At 38.2% G+C, this 20887-nt stretch overlaps 1 non-coding gene across 1 annotated transcript; it reads left to right on the forward strand.

Moving 5' to 3' along the window:
- Positions 1-761: 761 nt before the first annotated feature.
- Positions 762-896, forward strand: LOC137144340 (small nucleolar RNA SNORA17). Its single transcript, XR_010917373.1, has one exon. It is a non-coding gene; the product is annotated as a small nucleolar RNA SNORA17 (small nucleolar RNA).
- Positions 897-20887: the final 19991 nt, after the last annotated feature.

Raw genomic sequence — 20887 nt, forward strand, 5'->3', positions numbered from 1 at the left:
ATGATGAGAGGGAGGGAAAGGGAGTGTCGCTGCAAAGTGACCCTCAGACCGAAGTCTGTAGAGCCAACATTTGTAGATCCTAGCTGAGTAACTCTAGGCAGTAGCAGACTATTTCTAGACATTTTAATATATATATAAAGCACCCAAAAATGAATAAGAAAAAAGGAAAGAGGAGTTGGACCAAGCCTCAAAATAGTAGTTTAAATGTTCTCTAGGTGAGCACCTACTGTTCTCAGTCCAAAATGGGCACACGTGTACTTCCAGATTTGTTGCCCCCTGCCTGCAGTGTACTCATAATTCCCCAAATAGATGTGCCATTACACAGAGCACAATCAGCAATACAGCAGGTGCAGTTAGACAAAACGCTCCAGCAACAAGTTAATAAAAGACCCAGTGAAGACAGAAAAAGAAAAAGAAAAGAAAAAAAAAAAAGCTAGTTGCTGTTAAAAAAGTACCGTCCGTGGAAATAGAAAACTTTGTTCTATGGTATATAAACAGCTAGTGCCTAGCCATAATTATGGGCCACATATTTTACTAAAATAACTCCATTGTTTTCCATAGCTATGGCAGGAGAGAATTTGATCCATTGTCTTCCCAACCCCCTTACAAAGAATCAGTCAGTCTGAATGAGAGCAAAAGAAAAGGAAATTGAGGGATGTAGAGTGAGTGCTTCCAAAAATCCCTTTTAATTGTATTTGTATTTCCACAAAAAATGTCCAAGACAAAGATGAAGAGGATGACGTGTGAGAAAAGAACATAGAACAGTCCTTAAAATTGTTTTCTAGGAGGCTGTTTGTGCCTCTAAAAGCATCTAGGAGGCTGAGAGGAGAAAGGGAATGTTCTGGTTGAGTCATCAGTCTCAGATTTGACAGTATAATATGTAATATCCTTAAAAACTGACTTTGATGTTTACTATGTAATGACTATTAACAGCAAATAGCTGGTCAACATAGTCCTTTCTCCATTCTCCTCATAACATAAATGTGAAATATTCCATTTAAAATACATATGCATTCTTATGCTTCAAAAAAGTTACCTGGGTTTAATATAGATGAAATTTAAAGTTAGTTAGATAATAAAACATTAAAAGTTTTTTTTTTTTCAATTGAAAATATTGTTCCTCGGTTTCTTTGCATTTCTTTACTATTATGAATTATTTATTAGGAATTATCAATCTTAAATATTTCTTTTTAAATTATAATTCTTTTTATAAGTCATAAAATCTTTACACTTTAAAACCCCAATTAAGAAAGGTACTTCAGCACGTTCCTAATTTTAAACTTGTGAAGAGTTCCATTGGTATGTGCTTAAATTAAGGAACGTGCTTAAGTACTTTGCTGAATCAGGGTCTAATCACACAAATAGTTAGGGATACATTAGTAGTCAGTAATGTACTAACCAAAAGGATCTGCTTTTCTAAAAAACCTGTAATCAAAAAGTGTAATCAAACTACATTCTTCAGGGTATAAACTGCTGTGCATTAAATCAAGATTGGATGTTTTTTCTAAAAGATATGCTCTAGTTTGAACAAGAATTAATTCAGGGAAGTTCTCTGTCCTGTGTTACTCAGTCAGACCAGATTATCACAGTGGTCCCTTCTGATCTTAACCTATAAATCTAGGGAAAAAATGTTTGTCAGAGTTCAGAAGGAACATTCCACCTATAGAGAGTATTGCTTGGCTGGTTGGGATTAGAGCAGGTTGGAAACCAGAATTTCTGTTCCGTGGGGATTTCTAGAATATTGAAAATAAATTCTGGAATTGGAACAAAAAGCTGAAATTTTGAAATTCCCCATGGAACAAAAATTCTGATTATTTTTTTAAAATTTGAAACCATCAAAATATATTGTTTTGATGTTGAAACATTGCAATATAAAATATTAAATATGGCATATATTATATGTAATACTAAATATACTATATGTAAATATACTGATTGTGTGGGAGGAGGCCATGTGTGTACATATCCTTCTGGTTTCAGCTTGAATTTCTGCTTGAGAGTTACCAGACGTTCCTTGTCTCAAAAGCACTAGCAGGAGGACTGGCTTGCTCCAGGGATTAGTAATATAATACAGAAATATTCTTTTCTAGATCACCAGTTCAAATCCAGCCCAGGGAGTTTGGTTACCATCTGAAATCTATTCATTGGTATATGGGAAATCTGTTTAGGATCTCAGTCCAGTTCCTACTGGACAAGTGTCCACAAAACAAAATACACTGCCTTGAGTCACTATGGACAATAGGCTCTTTATTGTGCCACAAATCTTCAAACCAGCACTCAACCTGAGTAATTTTATAATGCCCCTCCGAGGTGCTCAGTGCAGGTGGATGGGAATTTTTCAATTAAATATTTTTCATCAGAAAATACCAGTTTGTGAAAACAAACTGTGCATGGGAAAGGTTGGTTTCATTAAATTTTCCATTTGATTTTTTTTTTTTTTTTTTTGTTAAAAAGGTTTGAAATTGTTGAAATATTTTATTTAAAAAATTTCTAAATGGACGTTCCACTTTGGGGGGTCAAAATGACTTATTTTTTAGAAATTTCAGTTAATTTACAGTTAAAAATGTAATTTTTAAAAAAGGTCAATATCAAAACAAACCATTTCAAAATGATCACACTGAAATATTTGATTCACTCTGAAATTTTGGGGGGATTTTTAGTTCCTGAAGATATTAACTTTCTGTCCCTATTAGAGGAGGGAATTTTTTTTCCCCAAAATCCCACAAATTATCAAAGGATGGGAAAACAGTTTCCTGCCCAGCTCTGGTGCTTAGTTATCATAAGATGCTCATATAACATGATGATGGGCAACTTTAAAAAAACAGATAAACAGAAAGGGTAACATAGCAACCATAGCCCTAAAATGGAAAGAAATACAGGATGGGAGAACCCACATAGCAGAGAGGACAGATAAATAATTCCCAGGGGCATCGATTATAGAAACATTGAAAGAAAATACTGTAATGAGATTCAGGCTGCAAAAATATACATCCAGTAAATCTAGGGAAAAATAAAGTAAAAGAGATATTCATTGGGAGGGAGAATCCTGGGAAGAGTTTATGCTAAAAGAAACTTTAGGCTGAAAACAGAGACCAAATTAAACATGAGTTTAAAGTGCAATATTGTAGCAGAAAAGGACAATATAATTTTATCCAGGGCAAGCAAATGCTTCATACTATAGAATAACAAATCAACAGTCCCTTTCTCTATTGCTCTAGTGAGAGCACACCTTGGATACTGAGTTAGTCTCTGAATACTTCATTACTAGGAAAATATGAGTGAACTGGAAGCCCTTTGCAAAACAGTAACAAAGAAAGCATTAGAGACAAATTGATGAGAGGATACAAAAGAATTAAATATATTTTTAGGTTAATGAAGTTTGAAGAAGACTGTGAGGAACTTCAGAATTACTTAACCAACTTGAGTGAATAGGCACAAAGGCAGATGAAAAGCAGTGCTGAACCATTGCACGTAATGCATATTGCAGGGAATAATCGGAACTACCCATACAATTTAGAGGGTTTTAAATTAGCTGGGCAACTCAGGAAAGAGACCTCAGACAGATCCTCATCTGTACAAATTCTCAAAGCTACAATGCCCTAGGCAGACTTTTGGGATAGCCTTTATCATTTCAGAGTCTGACACTTGCTAGCAAAAGGTGAAAGATTTCATTTGAGAGATAAGTGGAGTTATGGTCACAGGAGACAAAGAAAGTGGGTGTGTGCAAGATGTGGCAGCTGTCTTCTTCATCACTGTCACTTTGGCCATAAAATGCAGTTGTGAGAATTTACATGATCTAAGGATCTTCCCCTCGGGGCATCACTGTGGTCAGCTTAATGAATACCTCTGCTCAATGTGCAGCAACAATCAAAAAAGAGAAGAAAATGTTAGGATAGATAAGGAACAGGATGGGGAATAATAGAGAAAATATCATTATAGCCATTCTATAAATCAAAGGTTTGACCTCATCAGGAACACTGTGTTCAGTTCTGGTCATCTTTTCTCAAAAAGAATTAGCAGCAACAGAGGGGGTTCAGAGATGATCTTAGAATGTTATGGGACATTGAAAAAACTCTCATATTACAGTCTATTCTAGATTTTCTTGCACCTTCCTCAGAATCATCTGGACACTGTTGGAGACAGGGTACTAGACTAGAGGGACCAACGGTCTGATTCTGTATGACAACTCCTGTGTTCCTATGTTTTTCCTATCTAAAGCTAAACTATGAAACAGCTATGGTGAGATTTGATAAAAGGCTACAAATATTTGAAAAGTACTGTGGTGCATATTGCACCTGCATGTAGTTGATATGATTCTTTTTATGTTCTGCACCTTTAAATGTCCAAGAACTCTGCTGTCTGCAAGGGCAGGCACCCTTTTTATGTTCATGGGGAGATCTGTCTTAGAATCTCAGTTGCACCCAGTACTGGCAGGGCACACAGCGGAGGTGGATGGTGGGAGGTTGCAGTTCCATGCCAGCACTGACCCTGGCATAGCTCAGAGTAGCCTTGGGACTACTATAAAGTGCAATGGCTGGCTATGGCCCTGGGGCCCAGTCTACATTAGTAACATTCCCACAATGCCCTTTCTATCCCTCACATTGAGCTGTAGTGGAAGTATAGGAGCCAACTATATTGGCTCTGTGTTGGTTACGGACTCCTAAACTCTAGGGAAATCCTAGACATCTGGGATATGTGTCAGCTGTCCGCTCCATTGCACTTTCTGCTGAAATAGTGCCAAGGCATTGGATGAAAAAAGGCAGCTCTTTACTGAAGTTGCAATTGGGGCTATCACTGAAAGGTATGTTCACCTAGGCCTAATATTGACATCAGAAAATAAACTGGCCATGCAGAGCTCAGACACTGTTTCAAGGACCAGACAACTTCTCAATCTCTCCCTTCAGCAAGAAGTGTCTTTGTTTTAATCCCTGATAAGATGGCTCCCATCTGAATCTACAAACCCATACTTACATACAATTTCTCTTTCTCTTCAGAACCTCTGCAGAGAGCACAAATATTCCCACTGAAGGACTTGTTCTGATGCAGGGAAGGATCCATTGAATGGGTAGTGTCATATGGGCTCTTCAGGCAAATCAGAGGCAAAAGGGAGCTGCTAGTTTAGTGCCTAATATAATTATCCTGCCATCAGCTGTCTGTCATGCAACCAGCCATTATATGTTTGTGCTAGGAGAGTGTAGCTTTCTGTCCTCCTCTAGTGGCTGAGTCACATAATAGGTTTATGAGTCTGCTACTGCTTCCAACTGGAGACTAGATCCTTTAGCTCAAGCTGGTAGAGATGACATTTTTAGCTTTGAAGGTCCCAAGTTCAAATTCCTCTATGAGGCCAAGATATGTTGGTTACAACTGCACTAGTGAAAAACTCTAAGAATAGATATTGTCCTGTATTTACTGCTTACCAGAAGCCACATTACTGCCTTATCCTGGGACAGATCACATAGTAGCTCTGGGGAAGAATTAAAAAACTCTTTGTAGAAAAAGAAACATACAGAAATTCAGCCACAGACACAAACAGATCATGACTAACTTTGTTCTTTTTGTTTATTGTTCTTGGTGGGAAAAAGACATACATAAACAGACACAATGTACTATGTTCCTAATAATGACATTTCTTCTAGGCAAACCCTTTGTGATAGTATTTATCTTTTCAGAGAGTGACACTTGCTAACAAAAGGTGAAGGATACCATCTGAGAGATAAGTGGAGTTCTAGCCAAAGAGGACAAAGAGTGTGGGTGTGTGTGAGATATGGCAGCTGTCTTCTTCTTTACTGCTGCTTTGGGAACATGCAGAACTCCCAGGAATAAACGTTAACACTAATAACAACTGGCATGTCACCAGTAGTTCTAACCCACTGCTTGGAAACTATGCAAGTTAAACATTAGACATGCCTAAAGTAGGTAGCTACGTTATTCAGTGAGAGAGAGCGAGAGGAAGAGAGATCTGATTGAAGAGTAAATATCTTCCTAAATCTATTTCTTGACCAAAGCAGTTAGCACCCTATCTATATATTGATCTATTGAACCAGGGAATAATAGTTGAGATCTTATTAGGTACTAATAATAAAAGATCTGGCTAATGGATCTTCAGATAGCATAGCAGGGCTGAAAGCTAATCATGAGCTTTAGATATTGATTGAGTAAGGTGTAGGAAAAGATGTGCTCCTGTCTTCTTGAGAACTGCAGTTGTTCAGCTCACTATCCACATACACTGTAAGTGAGGTTTACAAAGAGGCTCAGAGTTGCCCTAACTCTGCATCTATTGAAATCAATCAATGGCAGCAGAGAGAGGCCAACAATGAGCAGTTTAGACTATCAACCTGCCAATATGCCTGATTCCATGGACCGCCTTTGTACATTATTTCTGTACTGTGTATCTAATCGTAATAAGTATTGTTATATAAATGTGAATAGCAAATTTAAACTATAACACATGGTGCAGGAATAAGTACAATATGTTCACTATCCATTTAAAAGCTTGGGATATCCTTATTGTCACATCTTTATCCCAACTCCACTCAAGGGATTCACAGGTGGGGGCTAGTTCCTTTCAACTCTGTATTTTTCCATAGCAGCTAAAAGCTTATCATAATTGAAAAACTTTTTGTTGCTAAGAGCTTCCTACCGAATATAGGTTTCTCCCTGAACTATGCAGAGAACTGTTTGCCACCACTACCCACTCAACTCAAAATAAAGTGTAGATAGCATGACACATTCAAATCCTTTTATTTATCCTGCACCTTTTGCTGTTTTGCCATGGGGAACATTAACAGTGATTAAATAAATAGTTTAGCTTGCTTTCCAAAATGAGAAATATTTTTCATTACTATAGAATGAAAAAGGGAGGAGGGAATGAACCTATTTAAACACAAATGTTCACTTTCCATTTTCAGAGGTTTATCATTGGTCTCTCCCCCTACTTTTTTTCTTTTTGTTGATGCCATTACAATATTTATTTCTTGCAGAAAAGCAGATGGAAAATGGCTACTCCCCACCAGGAAAATGAAATTCATGAGCTGAACAACATAGGGATCACTCAGAATTGAATTCCTTCAAATCTCCCTAGTAGGAATATCTAGAGTGCTGTAGGAAATGTGATTCATGCATTTAGGATGGAAGAATCCCATGCACTGCTACGACCTCAAGATCAACTGGTTAAGCAGCAGTTCTGCAGAAAAGGACCTGGGGGTTACAGTGGACAAGAAGTGGATATGAATCATCAGTGTGCCCTTATTGCCAAGAAGGCTAATGGCATATTGGGCTGCATTAGTAGGAGCATTGCCAGCAGATTGAGGGAAGTGATTATTCCCTCTATTTGGCACTGGGGAGGTCACATTTGGAATATTGTGTCCAATTTTGGGCCCCCCACTACAAGAAGGATGTGGACAAATTGGAAAGAGTCCAGCAGAGGGTAATGAAAATTATTAGGGGCTGGAGCACATGACTTGTGAAGAGAGGCTGAGGGAACTAGGCTTATTTAGTTTGCAGAAGAGAAAGTGAGGGAAATTTGATAGCAGCCTTCAACTATCTGAAGAGGAGTTCCAGGAAGATGGAGCTAAGCTGTTCTCAGTGTTGGCAGTTGACAGAACAAGGAGCAATGGTCTCAAGATTCAGTGGGGGAGATGCATGTTGGATATTAGGGAAAATCTTTTTCACTAGGAGGTTGGTGAAGCACTGGATTAGGTTACCTAGGGAGGTGGTGGACTCTCCATCCTTAGAGGTTTTTAAGGCCCGGTTTGACAAATCCCTGGCTGGGATGATTTAATTGGGGTTGGTTCTGCTTTGAGCTGTGGGTTGGACTAGATGAACTCCTGAGGTCCCTTTAAACCCTAATCTTCCATGATTCCCACCACTGTCGTTCCAGCACAGCATAGGAGGGAGGAGTAGCAATGACAGCATTACTAGTGTTGACAGGTCTCCAGCTGGTCACTGGGGTTTTAACCACCATGCTGTGTAACCCTGCTCAGAGCAGGTCTACTCAACATGATCGTTAAAATATGGACACCTGTCAGAATCTTTTCTATACTAGAACTTCAAAAATTTCTCCCATAAGTAGAGATGAGCAAGTGCTACCACTGGTGGGAAATTGTAGGGAAAAAAGGCTAGGGTACCCAATGCTCATGTCATGCTTTCTGTTCAAAGTACTGAATAAACATTAATTAATTTTCACTTCTGGTGCCAGATCTTCAGTGTAGTGCCATTGAAGCCTATTGATAATGGAACACCACCAAATGAGGATATGCCCCTCCACCCCTCATCTTTAAAATGGTGTCTAATGTTTCCTGTGCTTGGTATTGATCTGTCATATTTCACCCCAGAGTTGGCTGCATTCCTGTGATAAGTAGAGTGGATCCTTATATCTTTAAAGTTTGGTGCAGACCTTCAGTCCAACCTAAAATATTATGTTAGCTCAGCACAAAAACTAAGATTGATGCAAGTTCTCCTGAAGAATACAAATTTCTGCTCTAACTGCATTACAGCTTTATTAATTTCACTATATTCCCAGCATGGTTTTACTAACATATTTTACAAGTCATTAATTGTGCATTCTGCCACTCTAGCTTTAATGACATTGTAATTTATTCCCAGATTGCTACAGAAATGAACTGTTAACTACTGTTTCCACTAAATCACATAAAAAACCTGAAAACATACAAATAAATACTTGCTAATAAATGGATTATTCACAGTCATTTCAGAACATTGAGTCAAACTCTTTAGACAAAAAGGACAGAAAGATGTAACACTATAGCAGTTTAAATTCTGAAATGACACTGTGGGCAAGATAAAATGTTACATATTTTACTAAGGAATTTGATCAAATTATTTTTACCTTATATTTAAATTGTACTACCATTTGAAACATGTACTTAATTTTGTTACTACCTCTATTGCTTCCAAGTTTTACTTGCCATTGTTCTCAGCAAGAACTCTAAAGGGACAAAAAAGGCATACAAATGGTTTAAACTAATTTTATTTCCCAGTTGTCCAAGTCAAACAATGGACAGAGAAAATGCTCTTTCCAGGGAAGTATCTAGGCACATGGATGAAGGAAGCTTGCTCTGACACTGTCCAGGCTGTACTTGGCCTGTGGACACATACAGGATTTTAGTCTCTAGGGCTGTCAAATAGATTGGCACTCTTCACCATCACTAAAATATTCTTTTTAATTAATCCCAGTCTAAAACCTTGTGTGGTGGATTTAATCTCATAGTGACACTTGTGAGAGACAGACAGGTCCTACACTCCTGACTGAAAAAAGGGCTTACAGTGGAATGTGCCAACTTAAAACATGAATGAATAGAGCCCTTGTAAGATTGAAAAGACTCTGAAAATGTATCATCACAAAGACAAAAACCCCTTTCTGCCATAGAGGACAATAGAGAGCAGGATAGGATGGGGGGAGAGAAATATCTCATTCCTTCAAATGGAAGGGTGATGTTACTGTGAAGATATTTATTTCTATGTCTTTTCCACACAACCCCTCCAACTGACATGAGGATGATGGTGGAACTAAATAAGCTTCTTGATGGCTTTGTCCAACCTTACTGGTGACAATTCCATTTCAGAGCTCACACCTGGGATAGTGTCTTGCAGTCACATGACCCAGATAGTCTTACCTCAGCCAAGGAGAAGCCCACTTGAATATTGATGGTGGGGAGAAAGAAAGATGAACATTGTCTCTCTCCATCATTTCCTAGTGTTTGAATATCATGTATGGAAGTCAGACTAGATGCAGTCATGGCCTTTACCTCTGGGCAGAGAGATCTTGGCCAGCTTCAGTGTGGAAATCACCAAACAAAAGAACTAATTTTAGTGATGACTCACTTTTCCATCATGACAAGGCACACACATCTCTATTTCCCTCTCTTGAATGGACAGTTTAGGTCTCCATCTAAACCAAAATTCCACATACCTTTTGGAGAAAACAAAATTACAGTCCTAGGCCCATACACTGAAGAAACCTAGAGCTCTTTCTTCCTCATAGTCTCCTCTCTCATCAGACAGAGACTCACAGCAAACCTTACTTATTCCTTACTCTCTCATCTATCGTGAGGACAAGGAGCTTATTTATATCCCTGCCTCCTTTTGCAGAATTCCTTCCTGTAGTCTACAGTTTGCATGGTTCTCTGGGAATTGCAATCTCCCGAATGCCTCGGTCCTGGTCTGAACCTAGGACAGGACTGTATTAGGTCCGTAGCCCACCTTTAAGGGCTAGCATTCCCTTTATTTTCTATATAACTCTCACTCATATGCAGATGTCAGAGCTTGACAACTAGAGTTCATAACCTTTGTATCAAGGGAGGCTATGTATTGTAGATTTCCCTGCACATGTCAGGGCTCTCACTCTCACACTACATGAGCTACTGTCTGTGACACTGTCCCATTGTCATAGCATTGGGAGGAAACCAACCCACTCAGGGCATGTTTGCAGCAATTCTGGTGAGCCAGAGATTAATCTGTTGAACCTGGTCCGGGATTTATGATCAAGTGGACAAGGAGGCAGGTGCAACGGTGGACTCCTGAAATTTACTTAGTGTGTTAGACTCTCTTTCCCACTGATGTCTTCACTATGTAAGGATGTAATTTTGACTTTCTGATCATTCAGGGCCAGTATCACTCTTCTCTATGAGCGTGTGAGCTGACATAGCAAAGGGAAAAGAAGATGGGGTCGTGGAAAGACCAGCCATGGTGTCACATCCTGGACCACAGGAGTGGGATTCCTCCCCTGAATAAGAGCAAACCTTTGAGTTGGCACAGGGTGTTGTTCCCTATCCTAACAGATTGGTTTCATCTGCCACAGATCTACAAGTAGATTTAATAATAATTATGTCTTGTTGAAGGACTTGAGGAATTATGGGCACATAAAGACTGGACGTTGGTGTATAGTTCAAGGAGGACCTAATAATAGGAGTGGCCAAATTCAGTTCCATGTTCCAAGCTGAGTGTGGCAACTGAGCCCTGGAGAAAATACCAGGGCGAGTAGAGATGTATGAAGGATTGTTGGGTAACTTTCCCAGGATGTTCCTAATAAGCAATAGGGAAGAGATCTTCATTTTCAAGTGTTTCAGGTGAGGCTGGTATGTCAGGCTACAGTCATGTTTTACTCCCAAGTATGTCACAACTGCCAGTGTGGAATAACTATGTTTGTTCAAAGAATGAAGTAAATGAAGAGTTTCTGGGCAAAGAAACTCAGTGTTTCATAGCTTTGATTTCACTATAACTCTTTAACTCAGACTTTTATATTACGCCCAGTGGTGATCTTGAGGTAATTCTTAATTCTGTACTTACTTTCTCCTTCCACATCCTCTGTGGTTGTAAGTCTGGGTATCATCACCTCCAGCAGATTTCTGGAATTCATCCTTACCTTTATCCTGCATCTGCAGAAACCTTCATGCTTCCCTGGTCAATTACTGAAATCCCTTCTTTAATAAGCCTTTTAATTCCCTTCTTTCTAAACTTCAGCAAGACCAGAATATTGTAGCAAGACTGATCTCTTGATCCATGAGTCAAGACAATATCATGACTATGATATTCTCTTTGCTTCACTCTGTTTCCTTGTTTCTTTTAATCCAACTGAGATTTTCCCTTAACTTTCAATAACTTCCAAGGTTTCTCTATAACCTACCTCTCTGCTATCACTCTTGTGACTTCTTACTTCACTTTTCTAATTGCGGCCTCCTCTCACGCTCATTAGGACTGCCCATAGTTGGTGTTCATGGTTCATAAAATCATAGAAGTGTAGGACTGGAAGGGACCTCAATAGATCATCTAGTCCAGTCCCCAAAACTCAAGGCAGGATTAAGTAAAATACGTGGTTATTGATGTACCAGTCTTATACTGCTCTTTCCATTTTGATCTTCTTCATCTCTCCCCTTCCTGCTGTTGAGCCACTTCCCTTCCAAAACCTCCTAAATACTTATTTTCTGTTTTAACTTGTGACTGAAATTCAACCCCTAATACTCTCATCTTTCCACTCTACTTTCCTTCCCATTCACCTTTCTTTACCCGCTAATTCTTTGTAGTAATCTTCACCCTATTAATGTTCTCCCACTTCCCTTTGCTTTCTGTTTTCCTCCAACGGTAACACTCTCACCCTCACCCATTTTCCCCTTCCCCATTGAGTCATCCTGCTCCCATTGTAACACTAATACCCACTTGCCTTTCCCTCTCCATTACTGAACCCTGCCAGTCCCTCCTTATGATCACCCTCCTCACCATTCTTTCATTTCACTGCTTTCTCCTTTACGCTTCTCCACCTCTGTTGACACTCTGAGAATTTCTGCATCCCACTTTAGAAATCATTCTCCCTGCCTCTCACTGGAAAGCATTTTGCAGGCCTTTGTGCAAAGGATGCATTATAAATACAATACAATATTATTTAACTTTTCTTCCTTGTTTTATGCATACATGGCTGCTCTGCTTGTGAACTATTAGGTAATTAGAATCATCAGAATACAAAAAGAAATAAAATTGAGTGCAAAAACATTTTTTTAAAAATTTAAAAAAACAATGTTCAAAAAGAGAAGAAAACCCCAAAAGAAAGTGGGTACCTAATAATTATAAATGCATTATTAACAGCATTGATTATTAAGAGACCCAAGTTCTCGGGCTGAATTTTTTTTTTTTTTTTAGAACTTTTAGAAGAGTGAATTAATAAAGGAGATTCTATATTGGATAAATTGTGTAATAATATGCCTGGGAGATTTTAAAGGGCTGATTTCCATCTCTTTGCATTGATTTAGTTGCAGCTGTCCCCCCTTCTTCACAACATCCACACTCTAATGTGTTCCTATAAATTCTGCACTTACCAGGGTGACTTTATTTTTGTTTTCAGGAACATTATCTTATTTGATGGTGGAAGGGCATATATAAGAATTGTCTGAAGATTCAGCTCATATAATTTTTCCTTGTTTTATATTTACCACTTATGCTTCCAGAAAGGAAACCATTACCAGACATTTTAGGATTAAGAGACCTAGTTATTTTGAAGTCAATGCCAAAATGCCTTTCAATTGTCATGTTTTGTCTTCATAAAAGGCTTTCAGGTTTAGTGAAAAATTAGAATTTCACAGTATTTACTGAAGTGCTTTTGAGAGGGACAATATCCTGCAGATATAAATCCAATTATTTAGTTTCCATGAAATTAGCATAGTTTAAGTTATTTTGATTCTGCTGGGAGCCTTTGCATCTTTTCGGAGAGCAGAAGCAGAAAATGACACAACAGATCTTACAATAAATTAGAGGAGGGCACAAAGCAAACTCTGGGAGTATGCAAAAGTTTGCATCTGCAAGCAAATTTGGCCACTGATCCAATCTTTAAAATCTAAACACCCCTTAATCTTAGCAAAACTTCTGAACCAAACCCAAATATTTTAGCTGGACTCTGGTTCAGGGTTTCAGTTTGACGTCTTCCATAAAGAAACAGTGTCAAACTTCCACATCATATTTGGCTCATTTCTAAATTATATATATGTGAAAATCTTCCCATTTCAGCTATTTCTGAAACTTTATCACTGCATCCTATTGAGATACATACACTTGGGAAGGGAATGAAAAGAAAAATGTCCAATCACACCATGCACATTGATGAAAAACCAAAACAAGAAATCACCCTGATCTCTGTCTCAGCTGCAGCAGAGACCTAAGACTGACAACCCATGAAAATACAGAAATCAACCCATAGCACAGTACATAAACAGCCCTATCATCTGGACTCAAAACATACAAAGGAAGAGCTGTGAGGACCATTAAATTCTCATTCTGCTTATTTGTACCTGTGACCTAGCTGAAAGACACATGCCAAAATAAGGAAATAAAATGTCTAGAATAAGTAAGAATTACATACAATGATGAAGACAAGAAACACACTCAACATATAAACTATTGAGAGAGTAAATTTATATCTTAGTAAAGGGGTGGTAGAGGAATGTCTAGAATGGAGTTTCATTGGATGGGAATCCCATGTTTAAATGCCTTTAAACGTTGGGCAGTTCATGTGTCTTATCGACTCAACACTTTAGATTACATAGGGATGGATAAAGAGTATGGTGCAAAATCAAACCACAAGGACATGCTGCATTTGTGTCTTCTGCAGTGGACCCAAACTTTATAAGAAAGTAATGTGCATCTGAAGACCCTGGACTCCATTAGTCCATCAAAGGAGCAGGAGCAAAAGGACAGTGACTGCTGAGGGGAGTCACCAGCCAAAAAAGAAAAGATTCAAATGAGCAAGAAGAGAAGCTATAATGTGGTAAATCTACTCATGCTTCCCTGTAAATGATAGCATGTGACTCACCTATGCTACTTTCATAGAATCATAGAAAATTAGGGTTGGAAGGGACTTCAGGAAGTCATCTAGTCCAATCCCCTGCTTCAGGCAGGATCAAGCTCAACTAAACCAACTACATACTTTTCTGAATGTTATTATTTTGGCCTGTTCCTTAGTTCACTGAGATATCCTGGATTGGAACAGACTGTAGTGCAGTAATTATAGAAATTCTGGGTTATATCTCTGTGTGTCACAACTTAAAGTATTTTCTCTACCCACTGCAGTATAGACAATGACACAGCTTTAATCTGAAACACACCGACATTTTAGTCTAATTACTTTGTGCACATATTGAACATCATGTGGTTCCTTGTAAATTTCCTCTGTGTGTTGAAACTAATTTTTTTTTTCCATTTTACGAAGCCAACAGGAAAAAAATGTGGTTCTGCAGCAATCAATGCATTTGAGTTCCCCAGAACTCAGACAACAGCCCTGAGTGTCCTGGGAAAATGTTCTGGGTACTGGTATGTAAATGAGCAACTCAAGCAATGCACTTTGGTTCAGAATTACAATTTCAAAGAGGTAACTTTAAACAGAGATGGGGCAAAACACCAATACTCCACGTCCAAACAGTTCCAGGTTTTCAAGTATTCGAAATCCAGATCTAAAGGTGAACTTGTGAGGCCAAGTTCCCGTACAACCTAAACTTTTCAAAATGCTGAGTATATCCATCTATTCCTCCTTCCATTCATTCATCTAGTTATCTGTCTGACCTTCCTTATTTACGACCTACATTATTTAAAACATGCCAATCAGTGTAGTATATCATTGTATGGTGCTCAGTAGGTTCAATGTTTGAGTTTGGATTCATTAATAAGGAAGGCATCTCAGTTTAGATTCCGAGCAAATGTTCCCAGAGACATGAGGTGTTAGGATTTGTTCCATTACAGAGATAGGCTTGACCATGAAGTTTACATCAGGATTTATCCAAAAGTGCCCAGAATTCAGAAATGATGGGGAGTTTCAAATCCAGTGTTCTACTTCAGGTCTCTCTGTAATCTATGAGCTACAAAAGTGATGTGTGTAAGCATTAGGATTTTTCACAAATTTGCAAATTTTAGTAGTATTTGAGGTCATGTTGGCATATATTTTGGTGATATTAAAGATGCACAACCCGCTTTATGTAGTGCCCATATAATGATCTATATATAAGATACAGTCAGACTTAAGGAAAGCAATCTTCTCTGTTCATGAGAGAATGCATCAACTATATCTATTGTATTCAAAATTCTCTTTGTACCTGATTTTTCTTCAGAAAACACTGCCATCCACAGACAGTAAATATAACAGTGGCTATTCAGATTATCAATTATTTTTTTGCATGTAATTGTTGTGTTTTCAAGAAAGGAGGCAACTCTTATTATCCTCTAGTGCATTTCAATGGGTATTTCATTAATCAAATCTCAAATTATTATTGGCTGTGTAATGCCCACTTTTTCTCATTAATTGATTAGGGTTATAGCTGCCTTTGTAACATTTTTTTGTTTCTTTCTTCTATCTCAAAGAATGCTCTTTTGAAATTGACTTTCTGCAACTCCAAAGAGCTTTATTCCTCTTGAAACAGTTTTGCAAATAATAAATCATTCAGTGATAATTGCTCTGTTAACAATAGGTTTTCCTCAAAATAGAACGTTGAAACTTATTTCAAAATATTGAGCATGACTGTCAGAATTTATTAACATTTAAATTATTCTGAACGTTATGCCCCTAAAATTTAGAGATGAAAGAACAGGTTCAGATAAAAAGAACCAAATGATAGTCTGATAATGCAATTTAAAATTAACTTCTGTTCGGGGGGGGGGGAACCTGAAAAATTCCAAGTTAGTGTGCTGAGGAGGGGAGAAGGGGCAGGGGGAGGAAAGTAAGTATTATGGAGAAAAGAGGTTGTTTTGTCTTAAATTTTTTTTCCAAAAATTGCTGCTATGGAAATGGAAACATTGGCTATCTCACCAGAAAACAATCTTGAGGTTTTCAGACTGTTTTGAAGACAAAACAGCTTCTAATACATTTAGCTGAAGAAATGAGAATGCAGCTGCTTCTCCAATCCCACACATCTTGTTTATGAACAATTTGACCCCCATTCTGCTCTCACTCCACAGGTTTCACAACCAGGAATTTCCACTGACTTCCTGAATAGTCATGATTTGCAGAATTTATGACAACCAAGAATTACCTGATACTAGCCACAGATTTGTTATGCTGGTGTCGGAGTGAGATTTCAAGTCCCCTGACTTGAGTTCAAGATTTTTTCTAACTAGGTGAATATGTAATGAACTGGCTAGTGGGTGTTGGTTTATAGATTTGTACTCTACTGGATAGAATCAGAACTTCTAAATGTGTGTCAAACCCTACTCTTAACAGTTCATGGGGATTCTCCTTTAGTTTAAGTAGTACAGTCCTGTGTATGCGGGAAGGAGGATCTAAATTTTCTGCAGGTTCGGAGGTGGCCATGATGTGAAGATTAGCAAAGGAACCAATCATTTATTTATTACAGGATTATTATTCTGCAACACTCCTCTTCCAACTGCTTATTGGACTGACACTGAAAATAGTGGTACCGCCCAGCCATACTCCTAATCAACAGGAGGGAGGGAAAGGAGATTGGAGTCGACCTGATCAACAGCTTCCAAAGAGAAGGCTAAAATATTGATTCTGGCTCCAGTGATATCAACACACATTCAGGTGGCAAAACCAAGTCAGATAGCCACACTGGAATCAAAGGCAAAGAGCAGAAAATTGTTTTAAATAAGTCCCTTGATGGGATGAAAGAAAGATGATCCACTGGGGGTGCATAAAAAAAAGAATGAAAAGATAAAGGTTGAACTCTGAAGGGTCTGAAACCCTGAAATCTTGTGACACTATAAAAGTGAAATAAGATACGCGTTTCCTCATTGGGTTTAGAGGCTGCTGTAAAAAATGTCTGTTGTCACCTAAATCTATAGAATTGATACTGTGTGGCTAATGTTTGGGGTGGGGGGAGGAGAAGCAAAATCTTGCTTTGAGCTGAGATTAAATCTTGTGGCCCTTGTGGTAAACATAGTAGTTTAGACCACAGCCATCCTTGCAGACACACAATAGGTTTTTGGAAATACATGGCAGTAAATATGATCGGAACCTTCTGTTATGAATGCACCGACTCCTATTGCAAGAGCTAAAGAAAAATTCCCTACAGCTTTTAGTTGCATAAGGACCTATTGCACAGAGAAGAGAAGTTCTGATTTCATGCAGTAGACAGCAGCAGTAAACATATCCAATAGCCAGTATGTTCCACTAATGTTATCATGGGGTAATCGAAGCAGAGAGAGCTTAAGTTACTTGTGAAAGATTACAGACTGATTCAATCGCTGGATGAGAAATACTGGTTCCTGACTCTCAGTCTTGACATCATTCCACTAGACCTCATCTTCCCTACTGTGAAATAGACTAGCATTCTTTTCATTAATTCATATAAAGTATGTTATAGATGCATCCTCCAGATTTGCATTTCTGGGGTCATGCACTGAGAAAAAATAACTAAGTTTGGATGGAAAGGAACTAAACTTTGTTCTGAAATGAGTGATGTATTTTGTACATGCAAGTGTTTCATAATAATCTGAAATTCCTATAAAGGCAATTTGCAAATTGTCCTAATGTTTAGACCCCTCGTATCCACATACAAAGTCACATACTGATCATAATAACAAATATACAGGGCAAAATGCTCAGCCTAAATGTCAAAACTCCCATACATTTTATTGTCAGTTAAAAGTAAATAAATCTAATGAATTATGTTTAGGTTATGGCTTGAAATCCATTCTGGGATGACTTAAATTAAATTATCCGAGAAATGATGTGACTGTAAAATCTTATATTTTGGATAAAAAGAAACTCTTGATTGAGTGAACATGTATATTATTACACTTTTCGTCAAATCAAGGTTGCCATAGCCCAAGGTGACCTTAACCCACATGGGGAAATCTCTTTGCTGTTAATGTATGTCAGTTGAGGCCAGTTCTTTATACGATTCTTCTGAAAACTGAGCAGCACTGGAGCACTTTGAAGGAAGACAAGTCTGAGCATTACCTGGTGCAGCAGTACTTACTTGCCTTGTAACCTTCCTGATAACAGTAAAGTTGGCTACAACTTGACATCTCTTGAAGTTTTCACACCAAGACTGGATGGCTTTGGGGAAGATATACTTGAGCCAAACAAGTTATGGGGCTCATTACTCGGGTAAATAGGTGAATTTCTCTCGTCTTTAATATATAGGGGGTCAGACTACATGATGTAATGGTCCCTTCTGGCCTTAAAATCTACAACTCTATGAACTGAATCTCACTTCCTTCCTCTCTTAGGGCCATTTTCTGTGAAAGAATGAGCAATAACTTTTATGGGACTTGCTCAAGATTTGGTCTGCAGTGATAAAATATTTGACACAGCTGAAGTGATGAAGTCCTGGTTTATTCTGTCTATTATTCTAGTGTCCTTTTAAAAAAATATTGTAATTATAGTTTGTCAAATAATTCAATATAAAAAATATTTGTTGAAATGTTATCCCTTTTTCTGTTCATTTTGACTCTTTGCCAGAAGTGACTGGTCACCTGTGTCATTTAGTATTATCTTATTGTTCCATCCACCGGATTGGAAGCAGGAGAAAAATGAATAGCAAATGTCAAACAGTGCATGTCCGCTCCAGATTTTCAGAAGAATATTGATTTATGGTAACATTTGAGAAACCTTCTGGACTCACATGCATTTTCACAAATAAACTAGCGGTTTTGAAAATATTTTCAAACACTGAATAACATTATCCCATCAAAAACAAGGGAGTGAACTCATCAAGGCTGTTGCAAAAATACTTGTGCAAATTTTTTTGTATTTCTGCCATTAGTTCTAATAACCATTATGGCCCCAGACAGTTTAGTTAAACCACTGTAAGATGCAGTCTTTTGTTTCATTACCATCAGATGCTGCATTTCTTTTATTTAATTATTTATCTATTTGTAAATGTGGGAGCTCTTTCTTCTTTTGTGGCTATGAACCTACAAAAAACAAACTGGGGAGCACAGGTCAAGTAATAGGACCAGTAAAAAACAATGTTTCCATCTTTACTGGTCTTTTGCATATTTGCTTGTATTCAAACTTAAACTCCAAGACAGACAACATGATGATGTGATGTGGTATAAAAGTTTTATTTGTATATGTTGGGGATGACTGCACAATTTACAATTAGTGAGGCCAGGAACTAGTTAAACAAGTCATCTCAAATAATAGGCCACTCACTCTAGTGAGTCTAAAGCATGATTGCATTGCTCAGGTGGTACAGAAGGGCTATAATTAGGCTGTAAATGCCCATCAGAAAATTCCTTTGGCATAGGGGATCTCTCTGCTAATTATTTAGTATGTCAGATCTGTGTCCGTGCCTCTGCCTCCCCCTCAGCATACGGGACATGTCAAAGGCAGAAAATACTATTCTGGGGCTAGGGTGGGGCATGACAAAGCTCTGCTTTTCTGTGCCAATTCTCTACTGGCACAGTAGAGAGCCCTATATAAATGTCACAACTTAGATCTGCTTGGCAGCAGCTCTATTGTGCTACAGGGCTAAACTGGCTTCAGAATTTGGGCACTTCAGCCAGCTTCACAGAGCCAGACTCTCCATCTGCATTTAACAAACCTCTGGTGCAAGAGAAAATCCTGCCCAATATCTCTCTGCGTATGCTGACATCATATATATAATGCATTATCTTTTCAAAGGGAATCTGATAGAGATGAAGGAAATATATCAGAACTCTCACAGAGGTTCAAGATTCTCAAGATTAGGATTTAACAAACACTTAAAGGAGATAGGCAGATTTCCACTTTAAACAGTCCAGTTTTAGGGTTTTCGAAAACTGTGTCCTGGAGTTTTCTAAATAAGACACGTGTCATTCCTTCTTTCCCTTCCAGATTTCAATAGAAAAACTGCTACATTCTGTCAAACCACTTTCTAGAGTTTCTAGTCCTCTTAGTACCCATAATTGATATCTCACATGAATATTTCCCCCTCCTTGCTTTTCCTCCTTACTTTGAAAGCCTTGGTGAATACGGCACTTTGCCAATGGTGCAAGGCCTCTTGGTACTTCCTTTGGGGCAACACATAGCTGCATTCCCAGGGATTGCTGCTCATAATCATAACTGAATAGTGGCTTTTCCCCCCAAAACTTATTTGAGGTACCCAAACCTCTGGAGTCTGCAAAATTACATTGTAATCATCCAATAAAAGCTTTTCCTGTGACTTAATGGCACTTCTGGTGTCCTTGCTGGAACCCAATTATAGAAAAGAAAAAAAAATCTCATAGAAGGTGGTATGATGTCCCTCTAAAGTTAAAAGATGTAGAAGAATCTGATTACTGTATAATCACAATTACTTGCACCACAAAAGGTGCTGTTGCCAACAGCAGTTCTGAATGCGGTCACAGGTTAGTGTAGCCCCAAAAATATTGCAGAAAGTTCAGGATCTAATCAGTGAGAACTTCTCTGCAAGTTGATACATCAAGCAACACTGAGTTTGTCATACTGATG

This window comes from Emydura macquarii, unplaced genomic scaffold (genome assembly GCF_026122565.2).
Source record: "Emydura macquarii macquarii isolate MOO-44397 ecotype Brisbane River unplaced genomic scaffold, CSIRO-AGI_Emac_v2 contig_374, whole genome shotgun sequence".
Taxonomy (NCBI): domain Eukaryota; kingdom Metazoa; phylum Chordata; order Testudines; family Chelidae; genus Emydura; species Emydura macquarii.